Raw genomic sequence first — 16,771 nt, 5'->3', positions numbered from 1 at the left:
TAGCTCTCCACAGAGCTTCCAGTTGTCCTTTCCCAGGAGAGTCATGGATAGAACTAACTCTTCCCTCCAATGATATGTGACAATACTCATGGTATTATTGCCAAGCAGGGAAGTTCAACCAAGCATTGGTATCCAGAGTTTTTATTGGGGTTCAATCATCTACATATGGTTGGTTATCTATATGCCTGATCTTTCACCTCCAGTCCCTCTGGAAGTTGAGTTGCTACTGTATGGCCCAAAACAACCACAATAAATCACAATGTTAAACTATCCAGTATGACTCAGGACCACCAGGTAAACAAAGACACTTATCAGGCAGGGCATCCCGTAGAGCTCCCAGGAGCTGAGGGCAAAAGCCAGACCTCTGTCTGGGTAAAGTTAACTGTTTCCAATACATTCAGAACCAAAACTCCTGGTCTATAAGGCCAGATAAGATCTAGTCCCTACCTGCCTTTCCTACATCTCCATTTCCCCATCACTTGCTCTGCTCCAATCACATCTGCCTAGGATAAAGATAGCTCCCAAGTAAGGGCTGCAGCTCATGCTGTTCCCTCTGCCTACAATGCCCTTCCCCAGATGTTCATATGGTTGTCTGCGGCCGGCTCATCAAATTAATTGTCACCTCTTTAGAGGCCTTCCCTCAACACCCTAGCAAAAGCAGTTGCAACCTGCCTCCTGACACACACACACACACACACACGGGCACACACTCACACACACTAAAAATGCACACACTATACACAAACACTACACACACCTATGCATACCTGCAGAGACTACATACACATATGCTCTCTCCACTCCATTGAACTATCATCTTCATAGAACTTTTTAGGACCTAAATTATTATTTGTTTATTGCCTCTGTGTTCTTTACAGTAAAAATGTTTTAAGCCTTATTCACCAGTCTTACTGACCATTCTTTTTGCAGTGTACAAACTGATACCTAATATCCAGTATGTGTTGAAAAAAAATTGTGGATTGACTATGTGCCTCATATGGGACAAATATAGACACACAGAATTGTAACTTCCCTGAACCGGCTTCAGATAAAGTGTATATTAAAAGCATTAAAAACAAGTCTCTTTTTCTTAGTGACCAAGAGACTAGACACTGTATGCCATTTATAATTAACCAAGGGAAAATGTTAATATGAATATATGAAGCCTAATCAAATTAATGAGTCTCATTTCCCATGTGGATTGTTAAATTAGTTAAATGAGATGCCAACCTGGACCCAGGAGAGTGAAAGTTTAATCTTTTTCCTTTTCACCTGTATCACAAAACCTGAGTTTCCAACTTAATGCTATACAATTAAAAGTATAAGTTGATTATTCACCAATTAAAAAGAAATGAACTATCAAGCCACAGAAGACAAATCTTAAATGCATATTGCTAAACCAATCTGAAAAGGCTGCCTACTGTATGACTCCAACTATATGACATGCTGGAAAAGGCCCAACTAGGCAACAGTTGTTGGGAAGAAAAATTTTTTCTCTGCACTTCAAAGGTTCTTACAGCTCGTCTAAGCATTAAATTGTCAAGAGACAGATTAACAGAGAAAATGAAATTTCATTCCATACATATAAGAATATCACATAAAGAAGTTCAAAGACAGAAAGGTAAAATGAGGAATATATGCCATCCTGAGCTAAGAAATGGAATAGGGGCCTGGCACTTCAAGGGGAGGAAGGTAATTCACAGGACAATACGAAGAGCAGATGTTTGGTAATTAAATGTTTGTCTCACCTTACAGATGGGTGACTCAGATAAAGTTTATCTCTAGTGATAATGCTTACTCTGGGAAAGACTCCTAATTTAGAGTCTTCTAAGTAGTTAAGTGAGGGACTCTCTTGAGTCTACAGGGTCTCGATTATCTTCAACTCAAGATATTCCACACGCCCAAGTGGCACATTTTAGAGAGACTTGTCCTGAACCCCTTCACAATAAAAAGAAGAGTGATTACCAAAGCTTTAGGTAGGGATAAATAGATGAACAGTTTCACGGACTTGTGCTTCAACAGGATACCGTAATAGTGAACACATGTCCTACATTTGTCAAAACCCATAGAATATATACAACACCAAGAGTAAACCCTAATGTAAATGATGAATTTTAGTTAATAATGATTTTAGTGTCAACATTGGCTCATCTGTTGTAATAAATGTACACACTAAGGCAAAATGTTAACAGGAGAAACTGGGTGGGGGAGGAGGGAGTATATGTACTTTCCCCTTAATTTTTTGTAAATCCCAAATGGCTCCAAAAAAATTCTACTAATTAAAAAAAAAAAGTGCAAGCTGCGTTTCTTTTCATGGAAATTTGAGAGGCTATTTCCTCAACTCTAAATGCATTAAGATACACAGTCTTGCCCCTTTTTTAGTTAATTATAACCTGTTTTCCCATCACATTTCCAGATTCTGTGTAACAGATGGTGAAAATGTCTATTCTGAAGGCCTATAAAGTATTCCTGTTGAAGAATAGTGGCTATTATTCAGCGTCCCCCACATAAGAGTTGGAATACTCAGGGTAGGGTGCGAGGAAAGGGGGGCCACATGCAGGCAACAGGGTGGAAAACAGAAAGCAAATCCTCAGGGTGCTAACACGAAGAGAGGGTACTCCTAGAGGAATTAAAAGTGACCCCCACCAGGAACCTAGGGAAATCATCTATGCAGAGAAAGAAATGACTTGTTTGAAATTCATTCACACTGGCAGGGTCAATAGAAAAATTTCAATGTAAATAACGGGAGACCTTAAATGTGTGTTTGCTGAATGCTGAAGCATTGGGGGCAGAAACTAAGCAGAGGTTTCTGCAGTGGCCAAATGTTTCCTCTTATCACAGCAGAATGGTCATTAAAAGAGAAGCCCTAAGAATGTCTTGAATGTAGATGAAGGCCAATCAGATACCCCTGTGAGAGATTTTTAAAGATTTTTTTCTATTCTCCATTGTATTCCATTTGGATTGGATAAGATTTGGGGGAGTGATAATTTGTCATTATCTTAACCTCGGAATTGAAACAAAATTTAAAGGAATTAATGCGGCTTTTTCCCTTCCCAGGAGCATCTTCACCTTTATACCACCAACTCTTCATTCGTCATCAGCAAGGGGGGACAGTTATTCAGAAAACAATGGCAGGAGCTCCACAGCACTGGGGGTTTAATGTTATTTCTGTCTCCATAAAATCTTCAATAATTTGTTTACGACTTCTAAAATTCAACAACAGTGTGCAAATGCAATTCCACTTATGTTAATGTGTGCTTCCTTCTCGCATATCAGATTCTGAATAAAAATTAGGCAAGTACTCTGTTTTGAAAATATGTAAGATGTGAACTTGCAGGGAGGAAAAAAAAAAAACCTCGAAATGCACTATCCTATCAACCACATTTTTTTTAACTTAATAACTTAAGTGAACTGTTAGTGAAATTACAACCTGCTTGTGACACAATAAATTTACAACAAAATTCACTCCATAAATTATTCAATTCTGTGACTGCAGTCAAGGAGAGAAATATCGCCAGGAGCAGGTGATTAGCATGTGAAAAGAAAACCCATCTCCCCACCAAAACAATCACTGTCAAAGCCTCCTATTGGAGTTTTGTAAAAATTACCATTAAGAACACACACTTAAGTCTTTGTAGTTACTTTAAAAGGGCCAAGTATTTGATTTACATTATATTCATTTGTTCTTTCTTCAACTGTCTTTCTCCCACAAACCATAACTGCCTCAATAAATGCTTGCTCAATCAAGTGTGCATTAAAACAAAAGAATTTAACTTCAATAAAAGTGATGAATCAGAGCCAGAAGTTAACTTTTCCTTCCTCTGTATATCTGGCTACCGGTTAGGCAAAGTAGAAATTTACATTTGATGTTCCACAGGGGAGTATTAGCAGATTCTGCTGTGAGATGTTGGGGTCCGGGAGCCAACATGGTCCAGAAAGAATCCTTGATACATCTTCAGCACAAAAAGGATGGTTTTATTAAAGCACGGGGACAGGACCAGCGGGCAAAAAGAGCTGCCCTGGGATTGTAAGGAGTGAATGATTGCACACTTTCAAGTTGGGAGGGGGTTAGGGATTGCCTAAAGCCTCTAAGGAATTTGGAAGCAAGGCTTACAGGACCTTGAGGGGCTAGCTGCTAAGATAAAGTTCATTAGATCCCTCAGATGTATATCAGAGGGCCATATACTTGGAGGACGACTGCTCACCTGTATCTTGGGGAGGTAGAGATAAAAAAGTTTCTAAAGGGATTTTTCTATGTTAAAGACTTACAGGATCCTGGAGGTCCCGCTACTGTCAAGGTAAGGTTGCCTTTTGCGTCTAGCAAAGTATTTACAATGAGGCAGTTGAGTCCTGGAGGAAGGTCACTCTGCCTGCCTCAAGTACTTGTTAATGGGCTGCAAGTTGTAAGTTTGTTTTCTTTTGCCTTTGTTCTCCTCAGTTGCTATTGTGCGGTTGGTCATATTTGTACATTTTTGCATAAATCACCTTTCTTCCTAAGTCAAGAATGTGGCAGGGCACCTGGGTGGCTCAGTCGACCGACCGACTTCCACTCAGGTCGTGATCTCATAACCTGTGAGTTCAAGCCCTGCACTGGGCTCTGTGCTGACAGCTTGGAGTCTGCAGAACCTGCTTTGGATTCTGTGTTTCTCTCTCTCTCTCTCTCTCTCTCTCTCTCTGCCCTTCCCTCACTAGTACTCTGTCTCTCTCTCAAAAATAAATAAAAACATTACAAAATTTTTTTTTAAATCAAGAATGTGGCTATCCTCACATATTAATACATAAATTGTTTTCAGTTCAGCACATGCCTTGGAATTGGGTTTTCTTTAGAGGCTGTTCTTTTTCTTGTAATGCCCCCAATTTCGAATCCAAGAGACCACCAAGGAGCCAATACCAATGCAAACACACAAGGGTTTATTTGCAAGCTCGAGCTTGGGCCCAAGTATACCTGACACAGCGGAGCAGGGACTTGGACCCCTAGGTCAAGAGGCGTAGCAGTTTTATAGGGACCAGTGGCCAATGAGATTGTAACACACACAGAAAGTTGCATAGTCATGTCAGTCCACATACAGGTGGCCAATTGAATTACAATTTACCCTATAGTAACTGTTTGAACTAGCCTATCACTCTGGTCAGAATTGGCGGGCAAAAGGCAGGGTTTACATTCTTTGGCGTTTAGGGGTTCCACATTCCTATATGAGCCGGTTTCCAGGAAGGGTGTGCTCAGTGGCTTGACTAGGGTGGGGAGTGTCTTAAGCAATAAGTAGGTCATGTGAGGGTCATACATGAGATGGTGGGTATAGCACAAAATGGAGTTAGTCTTGCTCTGCTTGTCCAGGGGTAGGGGATTTTTGTTAAATTCCTTGGGTCCCACGGACCCAAGTAGTGTGTGGCAGGCAGAATAATGGCCCCCCAAAGATATCTATGTCTTGTTTCGCAGAACTTGTGAACACATTATCTGGAAAAGGGAAATTAAAATTGCAGATGGAATTAAGGCTACTAATCAGCTGACCTTAAAACGGAGATTACACTGGGAATTCTCAATGTAACCACTGGGATCTTCAAATGTGGATGAGGGAGGCCCAGAGTGAGTACCAAAGTGACATGGTATGAAAAAGACATATATGGACATTGTGGGTTTCCAAGACGGAGGAAGGGGCCATGAGCCAAGGAATGTGGACGGATTCTAAAAGATGGAAAGTCCAAGAAAACAAATTATCCCCTTGACCCTCCAGAAGAAACACAGCCTTGCTGACACCTCAATCTCAGCCCAATAAGATCCATTTCAGATATGTGACTTCCCGAACTATTAGAAATCTGTGATATTTTAAACTCTCGAGTTTGTGTTAATTTATTAAAGCAGCAATAGGAAACTAAAATAGAGTATTTAAATAGTACTCTCTATTGTGAAAGGCAAATGGTGTGAGAGAGGAAAAGAATTCCGCAAATTGTTAGTATTTGTTCATGAAGCAAATCACAAAAGACCTGTAATTTTATATAACTCTTCTTTCTTAAGTATTTATTTATTTTTCAGAGAGAGAGAGAGAGAGAGAGAGAGAGAGAGAGAGAGAGAGAAAGAGAGAACACAAGCAGGGGAGGGGCAGAGAGACAGGAAGACAGAGGATCCAAAGGGGGCTCTGTGTTGACAACAAAGAGCCCAATGCAGGGCTCAAATCAAACTCCCAAACCATGAGATCATGACCTGAGCTGAAGTCGGATGCTCACCCAACTGAGCCACCCAGGTACCCCTATATAACTCTTCTTAAAATTACATAGTAAGGAATAATTTGAATGGTATATTTATTTTAATTGCTATTACAGTTCTTCCATTTATCAGAAAAATTATTTAGTGCTTATGGATGTATCTTCCACTAGTATTGGAATAATTCACCCCATGTAAAGCTACTCTTTCTTTCTTGGATAATACCTCTTTCTCATCAGCTACCAGCTGGCATGTGCTTTGTGTTTTGATACACAAAAGCCATCTAAAAGATCACCTGTACTTACAAAAGTAAATTCTTGTTAGATAGTATAGGACAAAGAAAACTTTCCTCGATCCTCTTAGGATTCCTGGCTGGGCCTGAAAATTAAACTGACAAAAACAAATGAACAGGATAAAAATGTAAGTATTTATTTAATCTAAGTTTTGCCCTACACTAAAGCATTCCTAAGAAAATGAAAGACCTGAATAAGCAGTCAAGCCTGAGTTTTTATACTAGGTTTGATAAAAGTCAACAATGATGGGAATACTTGATAGGGCAAAAGGGTATGAGCTAAAAATAGTAACTGGAGGAAACTGAGCAAGGCCTGTTGGTATGGACTTCCTCTCAGCATTCCGCCATCTTGGCAGATAAGAGTTTCCTCTGGGTGTAAGAAGGGCACCTCTCACCCGAGGATCTTAGTACCTTCTTCAGGAAAGAAGGGAGAGGTCACAAAGTCCTTTCTGTACCAGCTATTTCTCAAATTACTTCAGCTTAAAATTTGGTGTCATATTTTGGGGTAGTGTGTTCTGAACCCTGTCAATTGTCCAGCAGGGACGAAAAAAGACACAGAATCACAAAATGGAAGAGCTGGAAGAAACCTTATGTGATCTAGTTTAACTTCCTTAGCTTATCAGAAAAGCAATCAGGATTCAAAAGGTGAAATTCTCTTCCCAAATTACATAATCTGGGGTAGAAGTAGCTTTAGAATACTGGCCCAGATCTCTTTTAATAATGCACAATGCCACCTATATGGGTCATTCAAATCAACCTTTGTTAACCCAACAGATATTTATTGAGCACTTGTCGGTATGTTGGGCATTTGCCTTAGGCAATGCAATGAGATTGCAATTATGCAATGAGAAGCAAGAGAGACAACTACATAGTTACTATGTAGTTATTCATATAACAGAGATAACTATGGTAACTACTTACTATAAGTTAATAGTTCATTGGGAGCAAACAGTATCAATAAACAAGCAAACAGTGTTCTATTGAATATGTAACATATTCATGTGATATAGAAGGACTGAGGGCCATCTCAGAGAGCTGACCAGCAAAGAGCTTTTAAAATAGCTGAATGACAACAAAGAGCCAAGCAGAATAGGAAAGGAACATTTCAGGCAGAGACTCAAGGTTGTGGAGGAGAAACTTAGTTCTGGAGGAATGTACTGAAAGCCAGTAAGGTGGGAACTTGGCAATGAGGGTGAGTGGGTAGATGGGAGATTTAAAAAAAGGAGGAAAAAACCAGGTTCAAGTTCTGAAATCATTTTGTGTTACATGTAACTATGGTCATCTCTACTTATATTTGCCTTGACTTCCATGTTAAGATGTGAAACAAAGCACCTAATATTATCAAGTAAATATGAACTCAGATCTATCCCCCTGCTTCATGATAAAGGCTTAGGTTCAAAGAAGTCAAATCAATAAAATATGATTGGATTATTGGCACTCATCAGTGACACTGTGCTAGGTTTTATAAAGTAAAGGCTCACAAGAGCTCTTCAAGATAGAGATCACATATTTAACTAAAGGAAATTAAAAAAAAAAAAGAGTCAGGTGTTTCTTAGCATGAGAGAAGTCAATTAGTATTTCCTGAACACACACTATCTGCCAGGCACTCCAGTAGGTGCTTTACCTACACTATCACTATTAATGCCCCAGTAAACAACTGCATGTCCCAAGCACTTTGATGTTAAGTCAGTGGCTCAAGATTGCACTCTTAGGAGAAGAAAGGCAAGTATACACTGGTCTGTCTGCCTCCAAAGGTCACACTTTCCCCATTAGGCCATGTGCCACACACATTGAACAAAAGATTCCCTACATAAGTCACATCACCTCATTCTCTTCCTGTATGAAATGACATGTGGGACTAGATGATCTCAAAAATCCCTCTTACCTCTAACATTCTGTGATTCCGTGATCCTATTACCTTGGCACAGACTGTCCTCTCCCATTCTTGCAACCTCTGCACCTGGAAATTTCCTCCTCCACAAGTTGTACTGCAGTTGCTACCCACCAATGAGGAATGTTTCCTTCCACCAAGAAATCAGATTCTTGCCTACACCTGCGCAACACCAGAGAAAGCAAACCAACTTCCCCCTGTGGCAAGGGGAGCGCAATAACGGGAGTCTGTATTAGCTGACCATGTTTCTCTCCCATTTATTTCCTGCTCACTAAATGACTATCAACCATGTGACAGTCATTCTCAACCATGTTTGTGGGTTGAGACACCATGATGAGGAAAATTCACAGATCAACTTAAAGTACTGTTCTCAGCAGCTTAATTTGCAAATGTCAGTACTTCCCTTCTCCCTACTGGGCTCACCTTTTTCAATTCTAAGTCAGATAGCAGCAAATACAAAATTTGCTTCTAAGCATAAACTGTTTCTGGGGAGTATAGTTCTCTGCCTCACAGACTTCTCACCTGAAAAATAAAATATTCAATGGCAGATGATAATTAAGTCAAGTTTCAAGATTTGGTGTGTAGGTAGGTAGCTAATCATTTTTCCTTGGTATTAAACAAATTATACTTACTATTCTGGAACAAAAATTAAATATTTGAGTGTAAAAGTCATTATTTGTTATATATTTAATTATTAAGAATAAGGTGCATCATAATGAAAGAATCAGTTTTGATTATTCTGTAAGGCAACACTAGGACTAAAAAAATTCAGTGTTTCTTCTATGTACTGCTTTCCTTGATGTGTACCGAAGTTTTTCTGTGCTCTGGGAAAATCCTATGTGTCTTCCAAGTCACCACTTGTAGTAAACAGTTGCTATTTTTGCCTGCTTAGCATCCTGCAGGTGGGATTTCCTGTAGATATCACTCTACTTCAATGCTCTGTGCAGTGGTTCAGGTGGTTCAAGAGGATTATAACTCCAGATCCAGGAGCAAGTGATGCCTTGCCAATCAGCATACATCCTCCTAATAGTGATGGGCACATAACCCAAGTCTAATAGAGCTTAATTCCTAGTTTGCTGCTGGAGAATTCAAGATAAAAATGATCTCTTCCCCTGGAAAATGTCTATCAGTCTGGAACCATTGGGAGCTATCCCGCCAACACATGTAAGAGTTTACCTGAGCACAAACCAACATAAGACAGCAAAGAGGCAGAGAGAGTTTGGTAAGTCTTGGTGATGAAATCTGAACTCCTGGATCCACCTGCACTAAAGCCCACTTGGACTTTTCAGGCAGTTGAGACATCATTCCCTATTTGTTTATATTAGTTTGTGTTTTTTAGTACTTGCAACCAAAAAATGTCGAAATATCCCATTTTATACTACAATGTTAACGTAATATCCTTCAATCATTAAAAGTCCATGAAAGTCAACTAAGTTTGTCCATAGAAAAGATACACAAGTACTCTTAGAGAGATAGGATTCTTTTCACCAAAAGAAAATGTGTTTACAGAATTACTCTAGAAGAACTACAAAGCAGTATCTACATTCCCATCACTAGCAGCAGAAGAAAATTATGGCTATTCTGTTAAAATAGAAGTTCCTCTATCCCTGATCTCATCCCTCATTTTCATTTTAAAATAAAATTTTGGGGTGCCTGTGTGGCTCAGTCGGTTAAGCATCTGCCTTCGGCGCAGGTCATGATCTCATGGTTCATGGGTTCAAGTGCCACATCGGGCTCTCTGCTGTCCATGTAGAGTACACTTTGGATCCTCTGTCCCCCTTTCTCTCTGCCTCTCCCTCGCTTGTTCTCTCTCTCTCTCCCCCTCTCAAAAATCAATAAATAAAAATTTATTTAAAATAATTTTCTTTGAAAGAGAGAGAGACAGAGTATGAGTAGGAGAAGGAGAGAAAGAGAGAGGGAGACACAGAATCCAAAGTAGGCTCTAGGCTCTGAGGTGTCAGCACAGAGCCTGACACAGGGCTCGTACTCACAAACCATGAGACCATGACCTGAGCCAAAGTTGGATGCTTAACTTTCTGAACCAACCAGGTGTCCCCCATTTGCATTTTTAATAAGTCAACAGCATGTTTTCTAAAAAGATATTCAAATTATGTGTATACATACTATATCCTCCCATGTAAAAACAGAAAGCCTTCCCACTAGAACACTTTGTCTTTAATTGTACAATGTAGAAATTTTTATTTTTCAGTCTTTTGGGAACAAGACTATTACAGACTAGTACACGTAACTGTAAAAACAACCTGAATCTGGATATCTCAACAAGCAGTGAGATCACAATCCATTTGTAGAAAAATGGGCTGATAGACAAAAGCGAGTACACAATGCCATAAAGGCAAATCCCACATAGTCCACCCAGGGGAATATTTCAAAAGGTAACATAGAGAACAGATGGGGAAAGTGGTGGACATAATCTGATAACATTAAGTAGATCACAAGATAACAATAATGACACCATGCATATATTAGGAAGGGCCTGTTCTCCAACAATCACAAAGTACTTTTCCAACTCCTAGGTCAAACACCAGTAGTCAGAACTGATAATGAAAAAGCATGATTCTTATTTTTCCTGTATTACAGACCTGAAACACTCACATTCTAAGAAATTGGCCAAATGGAGGCATGCATTGTGGAATATCTCTGATTAGACATTAAAAGACAACCACTGGAATAAAACATGCCAGGGAAGAAAAGAACACATCAACCCACACAAGGGAGGAATCCATTTTGTTCAACAATTATATTGGTGTACAAATAATGTATTTTTTTTAATTTTTTTTTCAACGTTTTTTATTTATTTTTGGGACAGAGAGAGACAGAGCATGAACGGGGGAGGGGCAGAGAGAGAGGGAGACACAGAATCGGAAGCAGGCTCCAGGCTCTGAGCCATCAGCCCAGAGCCTGACGCAGGGCTCGAAACCACGGACCGCGAGATCGTGACCTGGCCGAAGTCGGACGCTTAACCGACTGTGCCACCCAGGCGCCCCCAAATAATGTATTTTTTAATGACTGCAGTGTAATGTATATTCCTGTAGTAACCACAAGGAATGGCCACCACATAGGAAATACTATTTTTAAGTAGAAATATTTGAAATTTTGTGACATTAACTTACCATAAGATTGGAATTTCCTGACCTAAAGTGAAGTTCTTACTCTGGGGAGAAACGTAGCATATGGATTCATGCAGAAAACCTCACAGTGGGAAATGTAGTTAGCATAAAAATATAGATGATCCAGCTTCTATGAAACAAAGTTGAGCTACTGTGCCTATCTGTGGTTCAGAGTAGAATAGGAATACATGTAGGACTTCTGAGCAGGAAATTCTTTACTTGCAGACCCTATTTTCTAGTGGCCTTGGTAGGGTATGTTATCCTGCATACCCAGAAGGGCACCACCTCCACTTTATGCACATGAAAGAAAGACCAATTCAATAAATTAGGTATGGCCCATTCAGGATTCACAGCTAAGATCCAGCTCCATAGTCACTTACATTTGTAATTCACTTTGCTTTCCTAATCTTGAATCCCCCGGGACCAGGTACCATTCTCAGACCCAGATACAACTGTAGTCTACAGCACTCACCCCTAGGTAATGCCAAATTTGTCCAGGAAGTTGTACTGGCCTTCTGCCTTTGCACGACCATGTGCCACACTGAGAGCATGGCCTTGTTTCCTGAATGCCTATTTGAGGCACAGATATCATGACTCGTTCTCAACAGTACCTCTCTCTGATGCCTAAAACTGCCTTGCATACTCTCAGCACTGACTCTATTCTCTATCAAATGAGCAGGCTGGAATCAAGACACAAAAAGTGGCCAGGAGCATGCTCGGCAGGTATCAGCATGGAAGATGCTCCAACATTGGAAGGGACTTCACATGTTCAGTGAACTGCTGGGAGATGACAGAGTCCATTTAGCAAGGGAACTTGTACAAATCATCATCATCATCATCTCCAACCTGAGCCACTCATACTCACATAACCGACATTAAGATGTTTGAAATCCCCAAAATTCCAGTATTATTTTATGTTACAAACACAGTTTCGAAGTAAAACATAAATTTATGTAAATTTCCTTTTACAAAAATGTAAATGTTTTTTAAAGAATTTTCAACACATGAATTTAAGCAAAGTGGGTTTGGTTTTTTGCTTTGTGTTCTTGATTTGTTTTGTTTTAATTAGGAAGATCCATTTCCATTTTCTGAGCATTCGGGTTAATTGTAGCTTAAAATTATGTACATATTATAGTTATCTGCTGAATTATAGAACATCCAAAACTTAACAGTATACAGCAACAACCAAGAATCTCCAAAATAAGGAGCCTACAACCAAGAATCACTGAACATTTTAGGAAAACCAACATCACAAAAGAAAAGGCATCAAACAAGGGAAGAATTGACACATGAAGAAGCTGAAACCCTCATACTTTACTGTGGCATAGTAAAATTGTGTGGCCACTCTGTAAAACTGTCTGACAGTTGCTCAAAATGTTAAACCTAGAGTTACCATATGAGTTAGAAATTTCACTCCTAGGTATATACAAAGGAAAATTGAAAATACATGTCAACACAAAAACTCACAAATATTCACAGCACATGTGTCCAACTGACGAATGGATAAATAAAATGTGGTGTATCTATACAATGAAATACTTTTCAGCAATAAAAAGGAATGAAGTTTTGATACATACTACAACATGGATGAAACTTGGAAACATTAACATTACATTGAGAAATCAGCCTTTTGGGGTGCCTGGGTGGCTCAGTTGGTTGAGGGTCCAACTTCGGCCCAAGTCATGATCTTACAGCTTGTGAGTTCAAGCCCCGCGTTGGGCTTTGTGCTGATAGCTCAGAGCGTGGAGCCTGCTTTGGCTTCTGTGTCTCCCTCTCTCTCTCTGCCCCTAACCCACTCACATTCTGTCTCTGTCTCAAAAATAAATAAATATTTAAAAAAATAATTAAAAAAAAAAAAAAGGAAATCAGCCTTTAAATTTTTTTTTTCAACGTTATTTATTTATTTTTGGGACAGAGAGAGACAGAGCATGAACGGGGGAGGGGCAGAGAGAGCGGGAGACACAGAATCAGAAACAGCCTCCAGGCTCTGAGCCATCAGCCCAGAGCCCGACGCGGGGCTCGAACTCACGGACCGCGAGATCGTGACCTGGCTGAAGTCGGACGCTTAACCGACTGCGCCACCCAGGCGCCCCGGAAATCAGCCTTTAAACAAATAATCCAGTGAAGAAATCGGCAAAAGACATGAATAGACACTTCTCCAAAGAAGACATCCAGATGGCCAACCGACACATGAAAAAATGCTCAACATCATTCATCATCAGGGAAAGACAAATCAAAACCACAAAGAGATACCACCTCACACCTGTCAGAATGGCTAACATGAACAACTCAGGCAACAACAGATGTGGTGAGGATGCAGAGAAAGAGGATCTCTTTTGCACTGCTGGTGGGAATGCAAAGTGGAAAACAGCCTGAAGGTTCCTCAAAAAATTAAAAATAGAACTACCCTACAACCCAGCAATTGTACTACTAGGTGTTTATCCAAGGGATACAGGTGTGCTGTTTCAAAGGGACACATGTACCCCAACGTTTATAGCCACACCATCGACAATAGCCTCTGTAAACAGCCCAAATGTCCATCGATGGATGAATGGATAAAGAAGACATGGTATTAATATACAATGGATTATTACTCAGCAATCAAAAAGAATGAAATCTTGCCATTTGCAACTACCTGGACGGAACTGGAGGGTATTACACTAAGCAAAATTAGTCCGAGAAAGACAAATATCCTATGACTTCACTCATATGAGGACTTTAAGATACAAAACAGATGAACATAAGGTAAGGGAAGAAAAATAATATAAAAACAGGGAGGGGGACAAAACATGTATCACTCTTAAATATAGAGTACAAACAGAGGGTTGCTGGAGGGATATAAAAACAGGGAGGGAGGATGGTCTAAATGGGTAAGGGGCATTAAGGAATCTACTCCTGAAATCACTGTTGCACCATTAATATTTTATATTATATATTTTTTAATATTTAATATTTTACATATATGTGTATAATGTATATAAATTGATATATATATATTTATACATGCACAAATTATTTATACACACACACAAACATATGACAGAACATTGCATTCATAAAATAAGAGCAGGCAACTATGAATAAAAACAAATTAGAAATGAAATAAGCAAAAATTTGTCACTGAGACAAACAGATCAATGGAACAGAATAAAAAGCCTTGAAATAGACCTACATAAATACAGCCAATCGATCTTTGAAAAAACAGCAAAAGCAGTGGAGTACCTGGATGGCTCAGTTGGTTAAGTATCCAATTCTTTATTTTGGTTCAGGTCATGATCCCATAACTCATGGGTTCAAGCCCAGAGGAATGGAATTCCCTCTCTCTCTTCCCCTCCTCCACTCCTTTTCTCTCTCCTCTCTCTCTCTCTCTCTCTCTCTCTCTCTCTCTCAAAATAAATAAACAGCAAAGGTAATATAATGGAGCAACCATAGTGTCTTCAACAAATTGTGCTGAAACAAATGAACATCCACATAGAAACACATAAATCTAACACAGACATTATGTTCATCACAAAAATTAACTCAAAATAGATCACATACCTAAATATAAAATACAAAACTATAAAACTAGAAGATAACGTAGAAGAAAATCTAGATAACCTTGGGAATGGCAGTAACTTTTTAGATACAACATCAAAACCACAATCCATGAAAGAAATAATGGATAAGATGAATTTCATTAAAATTTAAAACTCATGGTCTGAGAAAGATTTACAAATAAAAGGAGAAGACAAGCCACAGACTGTGAATAATGATTGCAAAAGACACATCTGATAGCACCGGGATGGCTCAGATGGTTAAGCAACCAACTCTTGATTTCAGCTCAGGTCATGATCTCATGGTTCATGAGTTCGAGCCCCACATCACACTCTGCCCTGATGGTATAGAGCCTGTTCGGGGGTTCTGTCTCTCCTCTCTATGTTCCCCCACTTATGCTCTCTCTCTCTCACTCTCAAAGTAAGTAAATAACCATTAAAAAAAATAAAAACAAAAAGACACATCTGATAAAGGTATACTATCCAAAATAAACCAAGAATTTAAAAGTCAACAATAGGAAGGGATTCAGAGGTCAAAGTCCAGCAGGCTGCCAGATCCTGGAGTCTCCTATCTTGCAGGGAGCAGCTTCAGCCAAGAGGCAGAAGCACTACTTTGAGGCTACAGCATGGCAACTACAGGAGAGCTGGCCAGGCCAGGCCCACTGTCTCCTCTGGGTCTACAGTTCATCACACAATGATAACATCACTTTTGAAGGAACATGTGCACACTGTTTCAGGTTGCTCATCTTGGATAACTCTCAAGAGTACCTCGAACCCAAATCCAAACTGCCACCCAAAATACAGAAACTTCTTAGCGAGAGGCAAGAAAATATACACTCAGTTTTAAAGAAGCAAAAATTGAGAAAAAAAACAAAGACCCCAAAAGTGTGTTGATTACTTGTAAAACATGCAACAGAACAGTTAAATATCATGGTGAAAGTAGAAGCTTTCTATCCACACTGAAGAGCAGTCCTACCACTCTTATGACTAAACTTGGCCTGAAGACACCAGAAAGACTCTGAGTTCTACAAACATAAATCATACATGTGGTTCCAAATGCAAGAGCCCAACCTTGATATTCAGGACACCGACATCTCAACACTCAACACTCACTTGCTCCTCAAAGAGTGTGAGCAAAACTAAGAAACACTTCTCTCAATTAAAAATGTTGCTTAGCCAGAGTGAATCCCAAAAGAATTCAAAGGTGGACTTCAGAAATTTCTTACTATCTTTGTAAAGGGTACGCTGTGAAAATAAATGTTTAATGCAACTCTGAAACTAAAGGTAGTAAGAAAAACATCTGTTTTAAAGCTTTACTTATTTAAATACATGGATACTACGGTCCAGGAGCAAACTTCTCTGGGCATTTCTCAGTGTTTATGGAGAAAATACTTCATTAAAATGAATAATTGAGGGGCGTCTGGGTGACTCAGTCAGTTGAGTGTCCGACTTCGGCTGAGGTCATGATCTCGCAGTTCGTGGGTTCGAGCCGCACATCAGGCTGTGTGCTGACAGCTCAGAGCCTGGAGCCTGCTTCAGATTCTGTGTCTCCCTCTCTCTCTGCCCCTCCCCTGTTCATGCTCTGTCTCTGTCTCTCAACAATAAATATATGTTAAAAAAATTTTTACATGCATAACTGAAACCTGTCTACCTCATAAGGTGGCTGTGAGGATCAACAATATATGGAAGGTCCTTGTAAACAGCAAAGACATTATGGACATTGAG

At 39.6% G+C, this 16,771-nt stretch overlaps 1 pseudogene; it reads left to right on the top strand.

The window, feature by feature from the left end:
* Nucleotides 1–276: 276 nt before the first annotated feature.
* LOC122494319 lies at nt 277–16,485 on the top strand (annotated as a pseudogene).
* Nucleotides 16,486–16,771: the final 286 nt, after the last annotated feature.

This window comes from Prionailurus bengalensis, chromosome E2, assembly GCF_016509475.1.
Source record: "Prionailurus bengalensis isolate Pbe53 chromosome E2, Fcat_Pben_1.1_paternal_pri, whole genome shotgun sequence".
Classification (NCBI taxonomy): domain Eukaryota; kingdom Metazoa; phylum Chordata; class Mammalia; order Carnivora; family Felidae; genus Prionailurus; species Prionailurus bengalensis.
The sequence above is the reverse complement of the archived record's forward strand: the minus strand, read 5'-3'. Positions and strand labels throughout refer to the sequence as shown.